This window comes from Coregonus clupeaformis, chromosome 13 (genome assembly GCF_020615455.1).
Source record: "Coregonus clupeaformis isolate EN_2021a chromosome 13, ASM2061545v1, whole genome shotgun sequence".
In the NCBI taxonomy this organism is placed as follows: domain Eukaryota; kingdom Metazoa; phylum Chordata; class Actinopteri; order Salmoniformes; family Salmonidae; genus Coregonus; species Coregonus clupeaformis.
In genome coordinates, this window is record NC_059204.1 from 49,560,044 (window position 1) to 49,586,065 (window position 26,022).

The following is a 26,022-nucleotide window of genomic DNA, read 5'->3' on the forward strand; positions in this document are numbered from 1 at the left end:
CGACCAACAGGTGTCCACATACCTTTGTTCATGTAGTGTATGTCAGCATCTGTTTTCATTGAGTCCGACAATCAGTGAGACTCTTCTTACAACTGCAGGCTTCCCCACTCTTCTCCTTCTATCAATGTGTTTCTAGTTGTGGTGCTTTTGGCTGCACTATCTATATTGTGCGATGTTAGAGCTTGAGTGTGTCCAGATTTTCAGATGGCTTTTTTTTAAAGAGAAGGAGGCATTGTCCCCCATACAGAGAAGGCCAAGCTACTTTCTAGGTGTGGTGCTTTTGGCTGCACCCCCACGTGTGTTGAAGCTCAAGTATGTCCAGTTGTGGGTTTCTATAGGTACTGGTGGTAAATTAAAGCATTGTACCCCATCATCAAATCAAATCAAATCAAATTGTATTTGTCACATACACGTGTTTAGCAGATGTTATAGCGGGTGTAGCGAAATGCTTGTGCTTCTAGCTCCGACAGTGCAGTAATTCCTAACAAGTAATATCTAACAAAACTAGTAAGAAATGGGATTTAAGAATATATACATATATGGACAAGCAATGACAGAGCGGCATGGACTAAGATACAGTAGAATATTATAGAACACAGTATATACATATGAGATGAGTAGTACAAGATGCTAGTGTTCCATTTCTTAAAGTGGCCAGTGATTTCAATAGGCAGCAGCAGCCTCTAATGTGTTAGTGATGGCTATTTAACAGTCTGATGGCCTTGAGATAGAAGCTGTTTTTCATTCTCTCGGTCCCAGCTTTGATGCACCTGTACTGACCTCGCCTTGTGGATGATAGCGGGGTGAACAGGCAGTGGCTCGGGTGGTTGATGTCCTTGATGATATTTTTGGCCTTCCTGTGACATTGGGTGCTGTAGGTGTCCTGGAGGGCAGGTAGTTTGCCCCCGGTAATGCGTTCGGCAAACCGCACCACCCTCTGGAGAGCCCTGCGGTTGTGGGTGGTGCAGTTTCCGTACCAGGCGGTGATACAGCCCGACAGGATGCTCTCAATTGTGCATCTGTAAAAGTTATCCCAGTACCAGAGAGCCTGGCTGTGAGGATCCTTCATGTCTAGTATGGGTAACTCTACCTTCTGCTCAGTGCTCACTGGAGACATACTGTACACTGAGTTAAGAACACCTTCCTAATATTGAGTTGCACCCCCATTTTTGTCCTCAGAACATCCTCAATTCGTCGGGGCATGGACTCTACAAGGTGTCGAAAGCGTTCCACATGAATGCTGGCCCATGTTGACTCCAATGCTTCCCATAGTTTTGTCAAGTTGGCTGGATGTCTTTTGTGTGGTGGATCATTCCTGATACACACAGGAAACTGTTGAGAGTTAAAAGCAGTGTTGAAATTCTTGACCCAAACCGGTGCACATGGCACCTAATACCATACCTCGTTCAAAGGGTACTTACATTTTTTGTCTGGCCCATTCACCCTCTGAATGGCACACATACACAATCCATTACTTAATTGTCTCAAGGCTTAGAAATCCTTCTTTAACCTGTCTCCTCCCCTTCATTTACACTGACTGAAGTGGATTTAATAAGTGACATCAATAAGGGATCATAGCGTTCACCTGGATTCACCTGGTCAGTCTATGTCATGGAAAGAGCAGATGTTCATAATGTTTTGTACACTCAGTGTATACAGACTTCACAGAGAGACATACACAGACGTCAGAAATACTGTTCTGTTCACAGAGGCCATCAACATCTGTCTGGGGAGTCTCTTGAAGGCTCAAGTCTACTTTACAGCTGAGTTCTATTTGTGTCATATTCCGTTTCTGAGGGGAAAGCTTTATTTCTGTGGTATTCTAAGGGAGAGAGTGAGTGGTCTTTTGCGAAATTATTTTAATCACAATATTTTTGTGGTAGACTACTTTATGCTTCAATCTCACACACTCTAGTAACACCTCATTATGTAGAAATAGCTACAGTACTGTCTATATTTACAGAAATATACACAGAAAGTGCTTACACTCAATTTCAGGGGGAGGCAGTTTGTGGATGATGTAAAATCCCAACTTGGTTTCAAACTGGAATGCAGCAGTGAATTTATCACAATCTTTTCCCTCACTATCCTTACTTTACATGGCAACAATGTCGGGATTTGTAAGACAGACACAGGGAAGATTGTGATATCCAAGTCATGACAAACAAATGCACTTTCACTACGTTTTATTATCAAGACTGTTCTTTAAAGGGATAGTGGGCCGTTTTTGGCAATCAAGCCCTTTTTCTATTTACCCAGAGTAAGATGAACTTATGGATACCATTTTTATGCCTCTGCTTGCAGTTTAAAGGAAGTTGAAGGTAGTTTCTGAAGCCATTACTAACTATCATTAGAGCAATGCCTGGAAGTCTACAGGAACAGCTAGCCTGCTATCCCTTTAATAATGCAGTCTTGTAACTTGAGAAGCATTCCAGGATAGAGGTATTCTACCGCTTAATTTGATGGTTTGAATTCACCACATTTTAAAGCAATCGATGGCCCTCTGTGAAATGAGATAGCTTGCATTCTATTTCAGTTCTAACTGTCTGAACAATCTATTGATAGGTACTTGTATGGAGTCAAATCTGATTAAAAAGTTGAATGTGCACGAGATGGCACACACAAGCAAGATGAAACATTGCTTGAGCAGACACTGCGTCGGAAGAGAATTGGTCGAGCGAACGGAGGACGGGTCCCACGAGTGCACAGGCGGGTCGAGAGCGCAAATTAAACATCAGAGCTTGGAAGTGTGACTTTGAGCAAGCAGAACATAATTGTCATAGATCAAAAATAAACATTTCTTAAACAGAACATATAGAACTGTAAGCAAAAAACGTGATTGAAACGTGTAAAAAATGTATTTGAACGCATTCAATTGTCCACCAACAATGGTCACTTGTCATTGTCAAGTTTTCGCTCTAAATTTCTTAAATTGCTCTCTCTCTCTCAAGTCTTGGCACCTTAGGGTTTGGATTTCAGGCTGAAACCTGAAAACCTAGAAACCTTAGATTGGTCACATTCACTGGAGTGTTGGACGAGCTAACAAATTCCCACCCTTGTCCAGTGTTATGATTGGCTATTACAAGCCTTCTGTTTACGATGCACTGTAGAGCCGTCTGTTTAGGTAGCTAGCCGGCTTGAGCATAGTGCAGAGTGCAAAGTCTATGGATGAGAGGATCATCGTGGACAAAGTGGCCAGTTGGTGAGGGCCACGGCGCGGGGGAAGAAACCGTTCAGGTTGTGGGAGGTTTTTGTTGTGATTGACCTGAACCGTTTGCCAGAGGGGAGTCTTTGGAAGAGGGGGTGGAAGGGGTTGGCGATGGAGGGCAGGTTGCAGTCAAGGAGGACCTCAATGGAGGGCAGGTGGCAGTCAAGGACCCTCTCAGCAGACCGGACAATCTGTTGCTGTGATCAAGGAGGTGAGGATGGACACAGCATTCAAGGAGGTATGAGGACAAAACAATACCATGCACTTACTAAACATTGCACTGAGGAAAACATATTTGTTTTATAGTAATTGTCTGATTGGGATCTACCATTTTCTATCAATTACAGAATCCCAAATTATTTCAATTTGGCATTGGAAGTTTTATTGAATACAGTCAATAATACAAGAGTCAAATCACATAGGGAGTCTCATCAGATTAGATATCAGCAAGCCAGAGGCATCTATGGAAAGAGCACAAGTAGAACAAATATATACATACGTTTCCACCTAAAACAATGACATAACCTCTGTCCCAATTAATCTCTGCTCAACTCCTCACATCCTCTCTACTCGCATCCTTCTCAAAACCTATTGGAGGAGGTCAGAGGCGAGGAACCTTGGGTCGTCTCCTCCAATGGGGTTTTAGAAGGAGGCGTGATGGTCAGTCCTTGCATCCATAGCGCTGTCTATGAATTTGAGAATGTTTACATTTCTCCAGCACCATCCCTCAGCTTTTACCAAAACAGGGGTGAGGTTTGGCTTTGTTTTTGTTTCAACTGCTGATTTCCGCTTTAAGAAACACATAAATGAGCATACAAGTATGTTTAAGTATACATGACTGTTGGGAGTGCGGTGTCATACCTTTAGCTCCCAGGTGCAGCGGAGCTGACACACTAAAGATGAAGTTGTGGCAGATGTCTTGATCACCCTCTGGCTGTTCTCTAGACAGCGGTAGTGCTGGAAGGTGTCCCAGGCACTGTTTGTGGCCACGTCACCTCCCTCACAACCAGTGAAGATCTCCATGTTCTTACGGTGGAGCATCAGCATAATCTATAGAGAGGGCAGAACAATACAGGAGATGGAATTAGATTTAGCATGGAGTCGAAGTCCCAATTTAAAATCCTTGTACAATCCATAGACATTGGTAAAAAGGTAAACAAAAGTAGGGCACTGGAGTTTGAGGAAGGTGGAGCGATGCATATTTGCTGAGTTGTTTAAGGCATAAGATGAGTTGGTGACTCACTGGTCCAAACTTGAGGTCCTCTGCCTCATTTTACATTTTTACATTTTTAGTCATTTTGCAGACGCTCTTATCCAGAGCGACTTACAGTTAGTGAGTGCATACATTTTTCATACTGGTGTAGTGGTCCAGGGCGATGAAGTAGAAGCCTGACTCCACCTGGTCAAAAGTGTTCTCTACACACACTGACCTGTCTCCTGAGAACAACTGGAGTGAAAGAGAGGAAAATAAGAGGTCAGGAAATGGCACAGACAGAGTTCAATTGGAGTTAAAATGTTTTAACATCTTAATGTTGCATTCAAGGTAACAGTCCATTTTAAGAATGCTGTGGCTGTATCAAAAGAGGCAACTATAGATAATAGTTTAGCCAAATAAGTGATAAAACACGATGTGGAACTGAGCTGTAGGGCAATTCCACAATAACAGAGTGATAATGAATTTTACTTTAAAATGTATGCCAAACAAAAACCAATGATTGAAACAAACCATACAAGGACTACTGTTAACAATTTGCAATCATTGGTTTGTTTGACATACATTTTAAAGTGAAAAATCTGAGTCTCAGCATCACTCTATTTCCATGGAATTGCCCTGTACCAATCTACGCCACTTGTCAGTCAACAAGGCTCAGTATTAAACAGCCTGCTGTAATTTTATGCCCAACCCACCTTGTGGAGAGCTATCCTCCTATAGATTTTCTCTTCATCCCTTACCTACACTACACATATTGTTTAGCAATGACTATCACATACATTCAGTATAGAACCATCCTCTGTATAGAACCATCTTTCTAACCAATAGACAGCAGCTGGTCATCATCATCTCTACATGATAAATGTCCTATACACAATACCTTCATAAAGATTGTGGGGGCTGTTTTGTTAGACTTCAGTGCGGCTTTTTACATTTTGGATCATAGTCTGCTGCTGGAAAAACGTATGTGTTATGGCTTTACACCCCCTGCTATATTATGGATAAAGAGTTACATGTCTAACAGAACACAGAGGGTGTTCTTTAATGGAAGCCTCTCCAACATAATCCAGGTAGAATCAGGAATTCCCCAGGGCAGCTGTCTAGGCCCCTTACTTTTTTCAATCTTTACTAACGACATGCCACTGGCTTTGAGTAAAGCCAGTGTGTCTATGTATGCGAATGACTCAACACTATACAAGTCAGCTACTACAGCGACTGAAATGACAACTACACTTAACAAAGAGCTGCAGTTAGTTTCAGAATGGGTGGCAAGGAATAAGTTAGCCCTAAATATTTAAAAAACTAAAAGCATTGTATTTGGGACAAATCATTAACAAAACCCTAAACCTCAACTAAATATTGTAGTAAATAATGTGGAAATTGAGCAAGTTAGGTGACTAAACTGCTTGGAGTAAACCTGGATTGTGAACTGTCAGGGTCAAAACATATTGTTACAACAGTAGCTAAGATGGGGAGAAGTCTGTCCATAATAAATCACTGCTCTACCTTCTTAACAGCACTATCAACAAGGCAGGTCCTACAGGCTCTAGTTTTGTCACACCTGGACTACTGTTCAGTCGTATGGTCAGGTGCCACAAAGAGGGAATGCAATTGGCTCAGAACAGGGCAGCACGGCTGGCCCTTGGATGTACACAGAGAGCAAACATTAATAATATGCATGTCAATCTCTCCTGGCTCAATGTGGAGGAGAGATTGACTTCATCACTACTTGTATTTGTGAGAGGTATTGACATGTTGAAAGCACCGAGCTGTCTGTTTAAACAATTAGCACACAGCTCAGACACCCATGTATACCCAACAAGACATTCTACCAGAGGTCTCTTCACAGTCCCCAAGTCCAGAACAGACAATGGGAGGCGCACAGTACTACATAGAGCCATGACTACATGGAACTCTATTCCACATCAGGTAACTGATGCAAGCAGTTGAATCAGATTTAAAAAACAGATAAAAATACACCTTATGGAACAGCGGGGACTGTGAAGCAACACAAACATAGGCACAGACACATGCATACACACACATGATAACGCATGGATTTTGTGTTGTAGATATGTGGTAGTGGAGTAGGGCCCTGGGGGCACACACTTAGTGTGTTGTGAAATCTGCTGTGAATGTATTGTAATGTTTTAAAAATTGTATAACTTCCTTAATTTTGTCAGACCCCTGGAAGAGTAGCTGCTGCCTTGGCAGAAGCTAATGGGGATCCATAATAAATACAAATACAGCGTCAAAGAAATGAGAGGAACTCTCAGTACCACTAATGATAAAGTTACAAGGATGATTGGTGGGTGGCATGGTTACCTGCAGGAAGTCCCCAGAGTGCTGTGCATAGAGGAGGGCCAATGTAACCTACTTGGAACAGAATGGACTCCTGTAGCTCCTGTCTCTGTCAGCTGAGCAGAGAAAAAAGTAACCACCACATATTAGTGACAGTGGACCTGCATGGAAAGACGGATGGAGAGAGAGAAATGATTTGAGGTCATTTTCATTTATTGTAACTGCACAAAAACTGACAGAGTAAAAGTTATCAAATCTTTATTTGGTTCGGAGCTTGACCTCTCTTGGCTCCCCCTCCTCAATCACTGACCTCTTCCCCAGTGAGGGTCTTCACTGTCTGTTCTCACCCTGCCTCTCCCCCCTCATCTGCCACCCAGTCATGCTGGTCTTCCAAGTCCTCCTCCTCTACTAAACCTCTCCTCGACTTAGCTACAATGCTTTTAGTTAAACCAGAGAAGGAATAGAAACGAAACCACCGTGGCTTTGGTTAAACCAGATAGTTAAACCTTAGCTAGTTAGCCAATGTTAGTTAGCTTCCTAGCTAGCTGACGTTAACCTAGCTTGCCTCATCAATAGCTTGCTTTAAGAACAGAAGACCAAATCGCTACCTACGTAAATTTCAGTATTGAAATCCTAGTTGGTTAACTAGCTAGTTCGTTGTTTAGCTAGTTTCTCTACTGAAAACGATCAAACTTACTTACTTTATTGTCAGCCATCATTCACCTTTCACCGTCCCCTTTCATCTGTGGTGAAACAAAATCTGGTTAGAGAGCAGTCAAGCCGTGATTGGTCCAAAAACCTGACCAATAGTGTTTCAGTAGACTGCTACAGGCTATGTTCGTTGGCTAGAATTTTCCCGTTCTAAAATTATAGTAAGCAGTTGCGAGGGAAAAATTGATTTTGGAGAACAAATTGGAAAATTGGTGTGATAGGGAGAGGAGACATTGTGTGGGGACGTGGTGTATTTGTGAGAGTTCAGTAATTTCTGAGTCTTGACTTTTTTTACTTTTTCAGGGGAACAAAAATCTCTGCTCTCAAATTAATTTACTGCATGCAGCAATGCAGTTCTGCTCATTCAAAGTCACACTTGCGAGGTCTGAAGTTTAATTTGCTTGCTCTAACACATTTATTTTCTCTCGACTCAAGTGTTTGCTCTGGCAATTATGTTTAATCTTGCTCGCACGCGCCATCTCGCGTCCGTTCGACTTTTTAAATGACTCCATACACTTGTACTACTCTTACTGTATTTGGAAAACAGTATACCTATGCCCTTGCTCTTTAAGGAATGACTTAGCATTTTTTTTTTCTCGTTGTTGAGGACGTGGACCTGTCCTATTTATTGAAGAATCCGGAAACTTTAGAAACTTTTTGAAGCGCATCGGGTTTAAAAAAAAGTACTTTTGACAACCCTAAAGGTGTCGCCTCTCCCTTAATAGTCTTTGTTTTAATGCAGCTATCTGCAGCTGCTTGGGTACGTGAGCCAGTGTTTCACAGGTGTCTGGTAATGAATAATGAGAAGGGTAGCAGGACACAAGACTCCCTAGCCTGTTGAAAGGAGTCATATTCAAAAGTTCCCGAAAACTAAATACATTTACATTACATTTACATTTACATCATTTAGCAGACGCTTTTATCCAGAGCGACTTACAAATTGGTGCATAGCCAGTGGGATAACCACTTTACAATATGTATTTTTTATTTTTTATTTGGGGTGGGGTAAGGGGGGGGGTAGACGGATTACTTTATCCTATCCCAGGTATTCTTTAAAGAGGTGGGGTTTCAAGTGTCTCCGGAAGGTGGTGAGTGACTCCGCTGTCCTTGCGTCGTGAGGGAGCTTGTTCCACCATTGGGGTGCCAGAGCAGCGAACAGTTTTGACTAGGCTGAGAGGGAACTATGTTTCCGCAGAAGTAGGGGGGCCAGCAGGCCAGAGGTGGATGAACGCAATGCCCTCGTTTGGGTGTAGGGACTGATCAGAGCCTGAAGTTACGGAGGTGCCGTTCCCCTCACAGCTCCGTAGGCAAGCACCATGGTCTTGTAGCAGATGCGAGCTTCAACTGGAAGCCAGTGGAGTGTGCGGAGGAGCGGGGTGACGTGAGAGAACTTGGGAAGGTTGAACACCAGACGGGCTGCGGCATTCTGGATGAGTTGTAGGGGTTTAATGGCACAGGCAGGGAGCCCAGCCAACAGCGAGTTGCAGTAATCCAGACGGGAGTTGACAAGTGCCTGGATTAGGACCTGTGCCGCTTCCTGTGTAAGGCAGGGTCATACTCTCCGAATGTTGTAGAGCATGAACCTACAGGATCGGGTCACCGCCTTGATGTTAGCGGAGAACGACAGGCTGCTGTCCAGGGTCACGCCAAGGCTCTTCGCACTCTGGGAGGAGGACACAACGGAGTTGTCAACCGTGATGGCGAGATCATGGAACGGGCAGTCCTTCCCCGGGAGGAAGAGCAGCTCCGTCTTGCCGAGGTTCAGCTTGAGGTGGTGATCCGAAAGGGATTGGAGCCAGTATGACTGATACTACTACAACTTTTTTTGGGCCCTTTGTGTTTGTCTTTGGCTGATTGAGTGGTATTCAAAAAAAGCCTCAGTCGTTGACTGCTGTTGTAGTGTTTTAGAGGCTTTGTCATGGAAAATTCAGTTGATGGATGATCTTTGTGTATTGCCTAAGAAGGGAAAGGCTCTGAAAAGGGTAGACAAAGAGAGATACTTTGGTGTTACCGCTTTGACCTGAGGCTCTACATTCACTCCTATATAGAAATGGGTAAAACAATCACTTCAACATAACAAAGACAAGGAATTGTAGGTCAGTGGCACTAGAATTCCACACTTGATCTTTTGAGCAGAAAGACATTTCTGTTGTGACGTGAGCAAGCAGGTGTGGAGTTGAGGCCTCACCTATCTAATCTAAAGGGTGTGTGCTCTGCTCTGTGACCGGAACAATTTATGTTTTTGCGGCTGGCAATATACCTCCCTCCCTCATCCCCCCTCCCTCACTCCAATGGGGTGAGATCACCAGGTTCTGAGACAATAGCAAGGTAGGAAGTGAGCTGTTTCGACTGTTCCAGGTCAGCTTGAGGTTAAGGTTGGGCAACAGTAAAGGGTTGCTGCAGCTCCTCTGTGCCCTCCGAATTGTAATGACTTCATGCTTTGTTGGGGGCAGTTCAGTTAGCACGCACAAACACTAAGGTTATCGTAGGTGAGGGTTTGTCAAGTTCAATGTGTCCGAGAAGCACTGTCCTCAGGCCTGTTTTAAAGTAAAACGTCTTTGTAGTCTTTGTTTTAATGCAGCCATCTGAAGTGAGCTGCATTAACAATATGTTGTTATTGTGAATTAGGAGAGAACACAACTGTGCTGTTATTGTGAAACTTACCTCAGTTCTGCTGAATGTATAGAATGTCGCTAATCAAAACAGGCTGGAATTGGAATCCGCAAAGGGAGTTGCTAAGCAGTTAAAATACACATAAGAGCAAGTTAAAAGACTAAGAATGTCACTGGGTATCTTATTCCATTAAGACAAGGTCCTCTTCCTGGAGCCAAAAATAGCATTTGGCAGCTTCAAAAAGGTGCAGCATCAGAACAGCTATGACGGCGTATCAGTTCTTTATTTAAGCTGATTCATACAGTAAGCAGATGGCTGTCAGAGAAATGTTATAGCGGGACTAAAGTACTGCCGTTAGGTGCCTTCGGGGTTCTGTGTGAGCAATATTGTGCACTTTTTCTGTAATCATCTTGTCAAGTTTCGCTTAAGAAGCTGCATGATCTATTTCAGGGAAGCAAAATCTTCAAAGTGTTTCACATTGGCACTGGCATACCTGACAGACCTTGTCTGTTATGGCCTGATAAATTGCCAGTAAAGTTTAGTATTTTGTATGCATTTAGCATATTCTTATCAGGTCGAGGAAATAATTAAAAATGTTCTCCTTTGAAGATTTCTTCCTACCAAATTTGGAGCACTATACTTTTCCATCCATTTATAGAATCCATATTGCTTTTGATGTTCAGCTAAACTCTTTTTTCCAGACAGAATTGTGGGGGTTGTGTTTTCCTTCCCTACTTTCCAGCCCTTGGCCCAACCTCATTCCATGTCTCTCCATGGTCTCTCCTCCTAGAGTGAAAAGAAGGTAGTGGGAAACAGTATAATAGACTCGTTGCTGCAGGCAATACCAATAGACAATGCCAATTGACCTTTGATTAGTATTTTAGAAAATCACAGTTTGCACATGAGTCTTCAAAGATGAATCAGCCAACGAGAGATTGGTTGTGGGAAATTACTTTTGCAGCGATGTAGCAAAGCTGAAATGTGTCAGACACTGAGGATGGGAAAAGTCTTACCATAATCACAGAAAGTTAGCCCATCTATTATAATCCTTATCCCTCTAGCTAATTTTCTCATTGTTCTCCACCACATGCTCTCAAAGGCATATCCTTGGTTTGTTATTATCATTCACATAGCTGTGCTTAATACAAACACACTGTATCATTCCCTTATCTTTGAGAGGGCAAAGGAAGAATGTAGAAAGTTTAGTCAGAGTTCATGCTGGATGAAGATATGATCTTGTTATATGGTGAAAAAGTTAGCTTGTGTCAAGTTATTAATAATTCAAGTTGTACAGCTGTATTGAGTAAAAATAATGATCTTTCTCCACCCTGTATTGCTCACTGCATACTATGCATACTATTAGTATTGTGAGTAGAGTAGGCCTGTTTGGGTTAGTTTTATGAGAGGAGGGTGTTGTGAAAGTACATAGTTGTAGCATTCTCTGAGAAATGGCCTGCATGTGTTCTTTAAAGCATCGACAGACGGGATTCTCTAGGGATGACCTGAAGGTCTTGTGCTGAACAGTCTGTGGCCGCCCCTGTCTGACTGTTTGGGAGTACAAGGTGGAGTCGGTGGTCTATGGTAGTGTTTTAAACGACACACAGTTGTCATTCCAGCTGTCTCTGTGGTGTTTGGGGCTCTTGTGTTGAGTGAACAGTTTTAAGGTCCTGTCAAGCTAGTCTTCGACAGCGGAGCCTCTTGACGGTGCGGTGCGCCACCTGTTTCTGTAGAGACGTCAAGTTTAGTGAACAGTTTTAAGGTTTGGTTGTCCTGTCGAGCGACTCCGACAGTGGGCTGCCGACAGCATGCCACCTGTTCTGTAGTGAGATCAGAGAGCTGTCGGTAGGAACTCTCTCTGGGACCCAACAACGGCTCGACATTTTGAACACACTCACTGCAGAGAGGGCAGCTGTTCTAGTGGGTGATCAGGCAGTTCTCCTTCCAAGACTATTCTAAGGGGTGCACAGATAACGACTTAACTAGAAGGAATGAACTTGCAAGTCGTGAAAACTGTGATGATTGGAAGGAATGTGGTGAAAATCTGGTCAACGTTTCTTCTAAGAGCGAACATAGAAATCTTATAGATTATAGAAGTCTTATCTAGAAGTCTGAGAGCCAAAATGTAGAAGTCTTCTGTTACTCCGTGTGGTGTGTGTGCGTGATCTCCTACAGAGCGGTAGAGCTCAGGACTCCGGTTTATGTGAGAGTCTCTGGCTGGAGTTCTATGTATTTCACCATCCTGATTAGTAGGGAGCTGTAGATAACAATGTTTGCCAAATCACTCAAGAGTCAGTATAATGTTAATTAGGCCTGACTCTCTTTTCCCTAAACGTTCACATTATGCAGAAACCATTTAAAGGGACGCCACCACTTTTTAACTTCCTATCATCTCAAGCACCATACCAGTGGCTACATAAGTAAAAACGTAGTTTTCTACCTTTTGTAGTCCAAAAGATAAGAAAAGGTCCTAAGAAAATGATTGATTAATTAAAATAGTGAAGTGTCCCTTTAATATTCTGTGATTGTTATCACGTGCTAGACGTCTTTCCGTTCCCCCTCTTTCTTCTTCCCACTTTGGTTTTGTTATCTGTATTATCTGGGGACGTTCACAGACGGACCCTATCTCTCTATTGTATCTCCTTGTTCCTTTATGCATCCCTCAGGGCATGATGACCTATAGGTCATGTTCAGGGTGTGGTTTATTCCCAGACAGGCATTTCTCTCCTACTACTCTCTCCTCCTGCTGTCATACACTGCAGTCATTCTGTGGACATTTCACAAAGCCTTTTAACCCAGATGAAAATGCCTTGAATTATTTGGGATTCGATTGTAAAGTGTCTAAAATGACACATAATGGATTTTCTGGGATCGTATTCATAAGAAATGGAGGGAGACACTTAGGCATGTGTGGAATGTCTATAGAAAAGGATTCGATGCATACAGACAAAAGGGGCTTAGAGAAAGACACGATGATATAGTGGGCCTGGGCCGGCATCAAACTAAGAGGATGATTTGAATACAAGATATAAGACATTGCAATGTAGCTATCTATGTATGTGAGTGGTTTCTACTTGTGTCAGCTGGCTGATTTATATTCGGAAAGTTCTTCAGAAGACTCAAATAAAATACCTATGCATGTACCGCTCCATAAGCTCCCAATGAATTTGCTTTTCAATGGGAGTAAAACATAAATTCTTCTTCTAAGGTCAGGGTTTCAGAATATTCAGAATAAAAGCCATTCCCATAACTATATACTTTGTTAGATACAGTTGAAGTCGGAAGTTTAACACATTTCTTGTTAATAAACTATAGTTTTGGCAAGTCGATTAGGACATCTACTTTGTGCATGACCAAGTAATTTTTCCAACAATTGTTTACAGACAGATTATTTCACTTATAATTCACTGTATCACAATTCCAGTGGGTCAGAAGTTTACATACACTAAGTTGACAGTGCCTTTAAACAGCTTGGAAAATTCCAGAAAATGATGTCATGGCTTTAGAAGCTTCTGATAGGCTAATTGACATCATTTGAGTCAATTGGAGGTGTACCTGTGGATGTATTTCAAGGCATACCTTCAAACTCAGTGCCTCTTTGCTTTACATCATGGGAAAATCAAAAGAACAGCCAAGACCTCAGAAAATAAATTGTAGACCTCCACATGTCTGGTTCATCCTTGGGAGCAATTTCCAAATGCCTGAAGGTACCACGTTCATCTGTACAAACAATAGTATGCAAGTATAAACACCATGGGACCATGCAGCCGTCATACCGCTCAGGAAGGAGACGCATTCTGTCTCCTAGAGATGAACATACTTTGGTCTGAAAAGTGCAAATCAATCCCAGAACAACAGCAAAGGACCTTGTGAAGATGCTGGAGGAAACAGGTACAAAAATATCTATATCCACAGTAAAACGAGTCCTATATCGACATAACCTGAAAGGCCGCTCAGCAAGGAAGAAGCCACTGCTCCAAAACCGCCATAAAAAAACCAGACTACGGTTTGCAACTGCACATGGGGACAAAGATTGTATTTTTTGGAGAAATGTCCTCTGATCTGATTAACCAAAAATAGAACTGTTTGGCCATAATGACCATCGTTATGTTTGGAGGAAAAAGGGGGAGGCTTGCAAGCTGAAGAACACCATCCCAACCGTGAAGCACGGGGGTGGCAGCATCATGCTGTGGGGGTGCTTTGATGCAAGAGGGACTGGTGCACTTCACAAAATAGATGGCATCATGAGGAAGGAAAATTATGTGGATATATTGAAGCAACATATCAAGACATCAGTCAGGAAGTTAAAGCTTGGTCGCAAATGGGTCTTCCAAATGGACAATAACCCCAAGCATACTTCCAAAGTTGTGGCAAAATGGCTTAAGGACAACAAAGTCAAGGTATTGGGTGGCCATTACAAAGCCCTGACCTCAATCCTATAGGAAATGTGTGGGTAGAACTGAAAAAGCGTGTGCGAGCAAGGAGGCCTACAAACCTGATTCAGTTACACCAGCTCTGTCAGGAGGAATGGGCCTAAATTCACCCAACATATTGTGGGAAGCTTGTGGAAGGCTACCCAAAACGTTTGACCCAAGTTAAACAATTTAAAGGCAATGCTACCAAACACTAATTGAGTGTATGTAAACTTCTGACCCACTGGGAATGTGATGAAAGAAATAAAAGCTGAAATAAATCATTCTCTCTACTATTATTCTGACATTTCACATTCTGAAAATAAAGTGGTGATCCTAACTGACCTAAAACAGGGAATTTTTACTAGGATTAAATGTCAGGAATTGTGAAAAACTGAGTTTAAATGTATTTGGCTTAGGTGTATGTAAACTTCTGACTTCAACTATATAGCTACTGTTGGTGGCACTGCATTCATTCTTTCATCTGGAACTTCTTACAACCTCCCGAACGTAACAGACAGACAGTCAAAGACAAACAGCATATCACCATGCAGACTATCTGTGGAGTTTCTATATTTGACTCCAGGTTATAAACCCAAACCACAGTGCCTGTGTGCGTCCCAAATGGCACCCTATTCTGTATAGAGTGCAATACTTTTAAACCAGAGCCCTGATTAAAAGTAGTGCACTATATAAGGAATAAGGTGCTATTTTGGACATAGCCCCACGTCTTCCTGCCACATGCTCCAGTTGCTTGGACCTCCACTATAATCTCACCCACATCCTCACAACATCACACCTCCAAATCAAAACTTTCAGTCTGGTTTAGCTACTACCATCACCGTGGAAATATACACAGTTAGTTAGTGGGACATTTACTGCACATAAAGTGAGATACAGTGGTGTCCAACTTTTCACGTGTTTTGAAAAGGAAGGAGTTATAGCATTTCACAAAAACAATCCTGACACCTTTCATGTGGTAAAGCAATAAGCTGCAGCTGGCAGGATCATGCACAATGGGGGAGAAGTACAGTGCCTTCAGAAAGCATTCACACCCCTTGATTTATTTCCACATTTTGTTATGTTACAGCCTGAATTTAAAATTGATTAAATTGAGATTTCTTTGTCACTGGCCTACATACCCCAGAATGTCAAAGTGGAATTATGATTTTAAAGTTTATTTTACAAATTAATAAAAAATGGAAAGCTCTAAGTCAATAAGTATTCAACCCCTTTGTTATGGCAAGCCTAAATATGTTCAGGAGTAACAATTTGCCTAACAAGTCACATAATAAGGTGCATAGACTCACTCTGTGTGCAATAATATTGTTTAACATGATTTTTGAATGACTACCTCATCTCTGTACCCCAGACATTCAATTATCTGTAAGGTCCCACAGTCGAGCAGTGAATTTCAAACATAGATTCTACCACAAAGACCAGGGAGGTTTTCCAATGCCTCGCAAAGAAGGGCACCTATTGGTAAAAACAAAAATCAGACATTGAATATCCATTTGAGCATGGTGAAATTATTAATTACACTCATGATGGTGTATCAATAAATCCAGTTACTACAAAGATACAGGCGTCCTTCCTAACTCAGTTGCCGGAGGGGAAGGAAACCGCTCATGAATGGTGACTTTAAAACAGTTACAGAGTTTAATGGCTGTGATAGGAGAAAACTGAGGATGGATCAGCAAGATTGTTGTTACTCCACAATACTAACCTAATTGACAGTGTGAAAAGAAGGAAGCTTGTATGGAACAAACATATTCCAAAACATGCATCTGGTTTGCAACAAGGCACTAAAGTAATACTGCAAAGAATGTGGCAAATAATTAGCATTTTGTCCTGAATAAAAAGTGTTATGTTTAGAGCAAAACCTAATACAACACATTACTGAGTACAACACTTGCAATTTTCAAGCATAGGGTTGCCTACATCATGTTATGGGAATGCTTGTAATCGTTAAGGACTGGGTAGTTTTTCAGGATAAAAAAAAAATGGAATGGAGCTAAGCACAGGCAAAATCCTAGAGGAAAACTTGTTTCAGTCTGCTTTCCACTAGACATTGGGAGATGAATTCAGCTTTCAACAGGACAATAACCTAAAACACAAAGCCAAATCTAAACTGGAGTTGCTTACCAAGAAGACCGTGAATGACTTAAATCTGCTTGAAAATCTATGGCAATACTTGAAAATGGCTGTCTAGCAATGATCAACAAACAATTTGACAGATATTGTACAATCCAGGTGTGCAAAGCTCTTAGAGATTTACCCAGAAAGACTCACAGCTGTAAATCGCTACCAAAGGTGATTCTAACATGTATTAACTCAGGGGGTTGAATACTTATGTAATCAAGATATTAGTGTTTTATTTTTCATTAATGTTTTACAAATGTTAGAATTTCTCTTCCACTTTGACATTACTTTTTTGTGTGTAGGTTGTTGACAAAAAATTACAATTAAATCAATTTTAATCCCACCTTGTAACACAACAACATGTTGAAAAAGTCAAGGGCTGTGAATACTTTCTGAAGGCACTGTATGTGTATTTCACACTATGTTGAGTATAATGCTTGTATGGATGTCAACCCCAATACATGTTCATGTCATCATCACCAATCAACTGCATTACAGTTCAAAACTACTATAAGTACCACCACCGATTTCTCTATGCTACCAGTTTATACGAACGGGAGTTAGCATTTAGCAGTCAGTTCTTCTAAACCTGAAAAGGGACACTTCTAAATGTTATTCAGCGAAAACAGCCAAATATATCAAAATCTGACTTTAGTAACCACATGAGGGATTTCACGATTATCCACTTTGTTAGATCAGATTTGTTGAATGTGTGTTGATCTGGCATCCTGCTTCTATCCCTAATCGTCTGCGTTCCCTTGACCTCTTTACCGCATCTATGCTGGCTTCACTTTCGTCAGCATGTTGGTTATGCCAGAGATACTGTCTATAATGACGTGATGGTCTTGTCTCCGCCCTAACAATGGGAGTTATTGTCTCAAAGGCGAGAAGGCAGCCGGTCTGCTTATCAATTTGCTTATCGGACTGCTTATCGTGGACACATTTTGATGGGAGTAAACCCTCTTGCTTCGTCTCTTCCTCTCTGGTTATGCTGTCCAGTGGGAGAGCGTGTGCGGGGACACTCGCAGTCGCTAGCTAGTAAGTTAGTAGTCTTTTGAGGCTAGTGGATACTGTACTGGACATCGTCACACCGGAGAGGTAAGATGGAGAAGTAAGATGCATTTACGGTACGAAGTAGTTTCTTTGTCTGTTGAAACTGTGTCGGTGCGCAAAAGGTTTAATAATGTTAGTCAGCTAGCTAGTGAGCCAGGTAACGTTAGCAACTAACTTAGTTAGCTACAGTGGCTTGCGAAAGTATTCACCCCCCTTGGCATTTTTCCTATTTTGTTGCCTTACAACCTGGAATTAAAATTGATTTTTGGGGGGTTTGTATCATTTGATTTACACAACATGCCAACCACTTTGAAGATGCAAAATATTTTTTATTGTGAAGCAAATAAGACAAAAAAACAGAACTTGAGCGTGCACAACTATTCACCCCCCCAAAGTTTATACTTTGTAGAGCCACCTTTTGCAGCAATTACAGCTGCAAGTCTCTTGGGGTATGTCTCTATAAGCCCATTCTTCAAGGCAAAACTGCTCCAGCTCCTTCAAGTTGGATGGGTTCCGCTGGTGTACAGCAATCTTTAAGTCATACCACAGATTCTCAATTGGATTGAGGTCTGGGCTTTGACTAGGCCATTCCAAGACATTTAAATGTTTCCCCTTAAACCACTCGAGTGTTGCTTTAGCAGTATGCTTAGGGTCATTGTCCTACTGGAAGGTGAACCTCCGTCCCAGTCTCAAATCTCTGGAAGATTGAAATAGGTTTCCCTCAAGAAGAAACAGGTTTCCCTCAAGAATTTCTCTGTATTTAGCGGCATCCATCATTCCTTCAATTCTGACCAGTTTCCCAGTCCCTGCCGATGAAAAACATACCCACAGCATGATGCTGCCACCACCATGCTTCACTGTGGAGATGGTGTTCTCGGGGTGATGAGAGGTGTTGTGTTTGCGCCAGACATAGCGTTTTCCTTGATGGCCAAAAAGCTCAATTTTCGTCTCATCTGACCAGAGTACCTTCTTCCATATGTTTGGGGAGACTCCCACATGCCTTTTGGCGAACACCAAACGTGTTTGCTTATTTTTTTCTTTAAGCAATGGCTTTTTTCTGGCCACTCTTCCGTAAAGCCCAGCTCTGTGGAGTGTACGGCTTAAATTGGTCCTATAGACAGATACTCCAATCTCTGCTGTGGAGCTTTGCAGCGCCTTCATGGTTATCTTTGGTCTCTTTGTTGCCTCTCTGATTAATGCCCTCCTTGCCTGGTCTGTGAGTTTTGGTGGGCGGCCCTCTCTTGGCAAGTTTGTTGTGGTGCCATATTCTTTCACTTTTTTAATAATGGATTTAAATGGTGCTATGTGGGATGTTCAAAGTTTCTGATATTTTTTTATAACCCAACCCTGATCTGTACTTCTCTACAACTTTGTCCCTGACCTGTTTGGAAAGCTCCTTGGTCTTAATGGTGCCGCTTGCTTGGTGGTGCCCCTTGCTTAGTGGTGTTGCAGACTCTGGGGCCTTTCAGAACAGGTGTGTATATATACTGAGATCATGTGACAGATCATTTGATTATTATGTGACTTCTGAAGGTAATTGGTTGCACCAGATCTTATTTAGGGGCTTCAGAGCAAATGGGGTGAATACATATGCACGCAGCACTTTTCCGTTATTTATTTTTTTAGAAGTCATTTTTTTCATTTCACTTCACCAATTTGGACTATTAATCAATTTAAATTACAGGTTGTAATGCAACAAAATAGGAAAAACGTCAAGGAGATGAATACTTTTGCAAGGCACTGTCTTTTGATTTATTCAAGTAGGACACCATTTTAATCACGATAATCTCCTGTTTCTAATTATGTAAGGCTGGGCAGCGTACTCCGTTGTCATCGATCGCTAGAGCAGAAATAGTCAGAAGTTGCCATTTTTTCCTACTTCCTCGTTATGCAGACATAAGCACAGTAACACCATCGATATGTGGATGTTTACTTTCTACACAAGTTGTTATTTTTCAGTTTCTTCCTAAGAACAGATTTTAGTGGTAATATGACAAGGTATAAATGTTTTGGTGCCATTTAGGCGAAATGAAATTCTAAGCATCAATGTAGGCTCTGCGAACGTTCGATTCAATTCATTTGCTATGGGCTCGCACTAGTGTTCCAGCTTAGCCCACGTTCTGTTGCCGTTTCTCAGCCTTGGGTGAATTTTGACTCGTTCTATGGTCCAGCTTAGTTCAATACTTTCAACTTGTGCGTTGCTTTGCTTTACAATGCGGTGGTAAAACGGAAGTACACACACTCCCAACTAGCTAGTTTTTAGCTAGTTAAAAAGCGAAGCACGTGCGTCACGTTCGGAAAATGTGGGCTAGACATCCGGCAAAAAACCCTGCATATGCATCTGGTGGACACGGACAGTGTCATTGCGTTTTGGTTCACCAGAAGTATACGTTACGCTTGTTTACACTGAACTGCACTGGGGTCAGAACGCCATCATAGTTAGATTAAGACACTGCGAGATATGGCTTAGAAAACCAGGGACTCCAACATCGTCCCATTATACCAACTGTTATACCGGGAAGATTGAACAACTGATAGTTTTCCCGGAAATCTCCCCTTTTCGTCGTCATGCTAGCTAGCAGTAGCCACAGCAGCCATTATGGAATGACACGTTACGTTTATCAAAAAAGGGTCTGATTGGCTGACACTGTCATTCCAACATGGCGGCGGTGGCTACTGCTAAACAAAAAGGGTAGTTTTCCGGAGAAACGTGCAATATTTCTATCTTCTCTATCTATTAGTTTGGATATAGGTAACATTTGGAGTACAGTGGCACATCCCATCCCTGCAGTGAAGTACGTTTTCTGACCCATATTGCGCGCCGGCTCCGCTGTGTCTTAATCTAACCATGATTGCGTTCCGACCCCAGTGAGGCTCAGTGTAAACACGCATAACGGTACAGTCAGAATCTGCTGGCTAGCTAGCTAACTAGCCCAAACAATGTGGACATTGATAGCTAGCTAGCTAACTATTTAATAAGATATAAAATTCACGTTATAACATTAGCTAGCTAGCCAACACAAAACAGACATCGTTAACAACTGTAGGCTTGCTAGTTAGCCTCACGTCTTTCTGCTAGCTAGCTTGTCAGTGAACGTTAACTAACTTAGCATTAAAGTTAACATTAGCTAGCTAGCTAGCTAGCTATACATTGCTTTGACCTTGCTAGCCAATGTTATCAACTAGAGAGACATTCAGCTCGTAAAAATCCTAGCTAGCTTGTCTTAGCTGTAACCTGGGGTGTATTCATTATGCGATTCTGTTGCATTTTGCAACAGAAAACGTTTACTCCAAATTGAAAACGTTTTGCAATGAAAACAATATTTTTTATTGGACAAACTCAGGCGTGTATTCATTATGACTTGCAATGAAATACTTTTACAGTTTAAGAACCAAACAGAAGCAAACTGAACAAATGGAAATAAACGGGGAGAGACCTACCTGAATTTGTCCAATACAAACTCTCGTTTACGTTGCAAAACATTTTCCGTTTGGAGTAAATGGTTTCTGTTGCAAAAGATGGGCATTTTGTAGGTCCAGGCCCCAGATCACTCTGTCCGGTTCAAATAACACCAATTTATAATTGAAGGGGGCCTCTCTTGGCATACAGGGACGAATCCATTTTGTTTGTCCACCTGGAATGACAATGTCACGTCTGCCTGCTGTAAGCAAGCATTCCTTAGTGTACTCTGAGTGGTAAATCAGATTGAGTAGTCTTTGCCTTGCCCTGTCCTATTTCTTGTTACTTTTTGTTTTTACTATTTCTTAAATTGCATTAAACCCAATGATTGGTTTCTCCAGTGGACTAATTTGTGTGTGTGGCAAATGCCGTCTTCTCCATTCCTCACTTATGATGGATACCTGAGCCCCTGTGTCCCATAGTGCTTGCGTCTTTACGCCCTGCATATAACACCACACTTGACATTATTTTCCAATGAGCTGTGCTACGAAACCATGTCATGGGGTAGCTGGAGTAGTTGGCCCCCACTCTCTCTTTGTCATGGGACCAGATGAGTTGTGGTCTTTCATTTTGCGGTCAGTCTTACATGTACTGTAGGTCGGTCCTGTTTCCAATGATCCTGTTGGCACACTTTGGAACTATGGGCAGTTTTATGGCACAATTAACACAATTTAAACTCTGAGGTTTTCTCTACCTTTGCACTGCAGCCGCTGCAACACTGGATGGAACTAGATGTAGCTGAGGTCACTCCCCGTTCCATGGTTGTGACCCCCAGGCATTTCCCGATGGCTGTGCGTTGCCCCTGATTCTACATGCTACTGCCCAATGGATATCACTGCTTCATTTGTAGAAATGCTGGCAAGTCTGTTGACCAGTCTCATAACTTTTGCATTTTATTTTCTCTCTGTTGGTTGTACTTGGTTTTCTGAACTGTCACCCTGGCCCTGCACTCTACTAATGATTCTACCTGACAGGTCAGTTCTTTGATTGCTTCATTGCTCGCATCAATTTTACTCAGGAGGGGATTGTATTTATTTTGTTTTCGGACTGTGGACTGTGGGGGCTCTGACAGTGCACATTCCTCTCCACTATCCGCATTATCCTCACTCTGTACTGCGTTCACTCATGTGGGTGTGAACTTACATGAAATCCTGGCCTTTTCAATGCGTTCGCTGTCACGATCGTTGAGAGACGGGTCAGACCAAGGTGCAGCGTGAAAAGCGTACATGGTTTTTAACCCAATAAACATAACACAAAAACAAGAAACGAAGTAATAGATATACATACACGCCTAACAGGAACAAGATCCCACAACTAAGGTAGGCAACGAGGCTACCTAAGTATGATCCCAAATCAGAGACAACGAGCGACAGCTGCCTCTGATTGGGAATCATACCCGGCCAGACATAGAAATAGAACCTAGCACTGCAACATAGAAATAGACTAACTAGATCATAAACATAGAATATATAACATAGAAACTCACGCCCTGACCAAACCAACTAAAGACAACAGGCCTCTCAAGGCCAGGGCGTGACAGTACCCCCCCCAAAGGTGCGTACTCCGGCCGCACCAACTTGACTCATTAGGGGAGGGTCCGGGTGGGCTTTCAGCCTCGGAGGTGGATCAGGCTCCGGGCGTGACGACCTCTTCCTCTCTGCCTCCCCGTTGCGCCCCTGGTCTGGTCTGGACCTCGGCGCGATGCTTCCCCTCTCCTTCCTTCCACCATTTACCAAGCCCTGTCTGGACCCTGGTGTGGGAGACCCCGAACCTGGAGAGGGGCTGACGTCTGGGCCTGGATCGGCAATCCCCCCACGATGCACCAAGCCCTGTCTGAACCCTGGTGTGGGAGACCCTGAACCTGGAGAGGGGCTGACGTCTGGGCCTGGATCGGCAATCCCCCCACGATGCACCAAGCCCTGTCTGGACCCTGGTGTGGGAGACCCCGGACCTGGAGAGGGGCTGACGTTTGGGCCTGGATCGGCAATCCTCCCGCGATGCACCAAGCCCTGTCTGGACCCTGGTGAGGGAGGCCCCGAACCTGGAGAGGGGCTGACTTCTGGGTCTGAAGTGGAGTCGCTGACCGGAGCTGAACTGGACCCCGGTGGAGCGGACTGCTCTGGCTCCGGAGTGGAACCGCTGACCGGAGCTGGACTGGAAACCGGTGGAGTGGACTTCTCTGTCTCCCAAATGGATCCGCTGACCGGAGCTGGACTGGGCACCGGTGGAGCCGACTGCTCTGGCTCCGGAGTGGAGCCGCTGACCGGAGCAGAACTGGACCCTGGTGGAGCGGACTGCTCTGACTCCGGAGTGGAGCCACTGACCGGAGCTGGACTGGACCCCGGTGGAGCGGACTGCTCTGACTCCGGAGTGGAGCCACTGACCGGAGCTAGACTGGGCACCGGTGGAACAGGCCGGACTGGGGACATGCACCACTGGTCTGGTGCGATGAGCAGGAACGGGCCCGGCCGGACTGGAGACACGCACCACAGGTCTGGTGCGAGGAGCAGGTACGGGGCGTACCAGGCTGGCGACACGCACCACTGGTTTGGTGCGAGGAGCAGGAACGGGCCGGGCCGGACTGGGAAAACGCCATTTTTTTAATGGGGCTGTCTCTCGGGCTTCCTCCTCGGCCTGCGTCGTCGGTGTCGCCGTTGCTCCTCTCTAACCCAGGCTTCCTCTGTCTGTTCCCAAGGACGGCGATCCATCCCAGCCTGGATCTCCTCCCATGTCCAAGATCCCTTACCATCCAGGATATCCTCCCATGTCCAGGATGTCTGCTCCTGGCCACGCTGCTTGGTCCTCGTTTGATGGGATCTTTTGTCACGATCGCTGAGAGACGGGTCAGACCAAGGTGCAGCGTGAAAAGCGTACATGTTTTTTAACTAAATAAACATAACACAAAAACAAGAAACAAAGTAACGTGAAGTCTTCAGGCTATACACATACACGCCTAACAGGAACAAGATCCCACAACTAAGGTAGGCAACGAGGCTACCTAAGTATGATCCCCAATCAGAGACAACGAGTGACAGCTGCCTCTGATTGGGAATCATACCCGGCCAGACATAGAAATAGAACCTAGCACTGCAACATAGAAATAGACTAACTAGATCAAAACTCCTGAGTGGCGCAGTGGTCTAAGGCACTGCATCGCAATGCTAGCTGTGCCACTAGAGATCCTGGTTCGAGTCCAGGCTCTGTCGCAGCCGGCCGCGACCGTGAGACCCATGGGCGGCGCACAATTGGTCCAGCGTCGTCCAAGGTAGGGGAGGGTTTGGCCGGCAGGGATGTGGGTTCGTTTCCCATGGGGGGCCAGTATGAAAAAAAACAAAACAAAAAAACATGTATGCATTCACTAACTGTAAGTCGCTCTGGATAAGAGCGTCTGCTAAATGACTAAAATGTAAATGTAAATCATAAACATAGAATATATAACATAGCAACTCACACCCTGACCAAACCAACTAAAGACAACAAGCCTCTCAAGGCCAGGGCGTGACATTCGCTTGCATTGCCCTGGGCAATTTGCATTTTCTCAAGCAACAGTTAATCACTGGTGTTAATATTCTGGAGATGCACTCTCATCTCTGCCATGACGTTATCATTTGTTAATCCCGTTACAATGGCCTGCAGGCATTGGCTCTTCACTAACTCTGTTTCATATTTCAGTCCTGGTTGGGCACGAGCTGAGGCTGATAACACTTTCTGTCTCGGGTCGAAAACTCAGACTAGGAAGTCAAGGCGGACTCTCCCGGCTCTTGTGGTGCCTTAGTCAACTTGTGATACAGTTCAGTGGCGTCTTTCTCTGCATAATGTGCCCTCGAGATTTGCCTGTGTGTATAGTCGTGGTCAAAAGTTTTGAGAATGACACAAGTTTGCTGCTTCAATGTTTTTAGATATTTTTGTCAGATGTTACTATGGTATACTGAAGTATAATTACAAGCATTTCATGAGTGTCAAAGGATTTTATTGACAATTACATAAAGTTTATGCAAAGAGTCAATATTTGCAGCATTGACCCTTCTTTTTCAAGACCTCTGCAATCCGCTCTGGCATGCTGTCAATTAACTTCTGGGCCCATTCTTGCATAATCAATGCTTGGAGTTTGTCAGAATTTGTGGGTTTTTGTTTTTCCACCTGCCTCTTGAGGATTGACCCCAGTCCTCAGCAGTCCAATCCCTGTACCTTTTGCACAATATCAGTCTGTCCCTGATATTTTTCTTGGAGAGAAGTGGCTTCCTCGCTGCCCTTCTTGACACCAGGCCATCCTCCAAAAGTCTTCGCCTCACTGTGCGTGCAGATGCACTCACACCTGACTGCTGCCGTTCCTGAGCAAGCTCTGCACTGGTGGTGCCCTGATCCCACAGCTGAATCAACTTTAGGAGACAGTCCTGGCACTTGCTGGACTTTCTTGGGCACCCTGAAGCCTTCTTCACAACAATTGAACCTCTCTCCTTGAAGTTCTTGATGATCCGATAAATGGTTGATTTAGGTGCAATCTTACTAACAGCAATATCCTTGCTTGTGAAGCCAGGTAACCATGGTTAATAGAGGAAGAACAATGATTTCAAGCACCACCGTCCTTTTAAAGCTTCCTGTCTGTTATTTGTTGTGGAAAATAATCACTATACTTTATTAAAAATTAAAGTTCTTGCAGAGTTTTTGTAGAATCGAGATTGACTTTATTTACAATTTCAACAAAGCCAGGCTAGTCTGCAGATTACCCCCCCTCTCTCTTTCTGGCCCCCATCTATATAGTCCCATTCACACACAACCTAACTTAAAATCCCTCCCTCTAAAGTTTCCCGCTCTTTATGGCCCCGCCCACTTCCTTTGTCTATGATGGCGGCTAAATTCGACTTTCATTCAGTTCAGAATCAATAGTAATACAATCAATCAATCCCTTATC

General features: G+C 43.4%; 1 protein-coding gene across 2 annotated transcripts in view; it reads left to right on the top strand.

The window, feature by feature from the left end:
- Positions 1-26,022, top strand: part of LOC121579693 (LHFPL tetraspan subfamily member 6 protein) — a 119,731-nt gene that overhangs the window by 88,138 nt on the left and 5,571 nt on the right. The gene's annotated exons all lie outside the window — the stretch shown is intronic.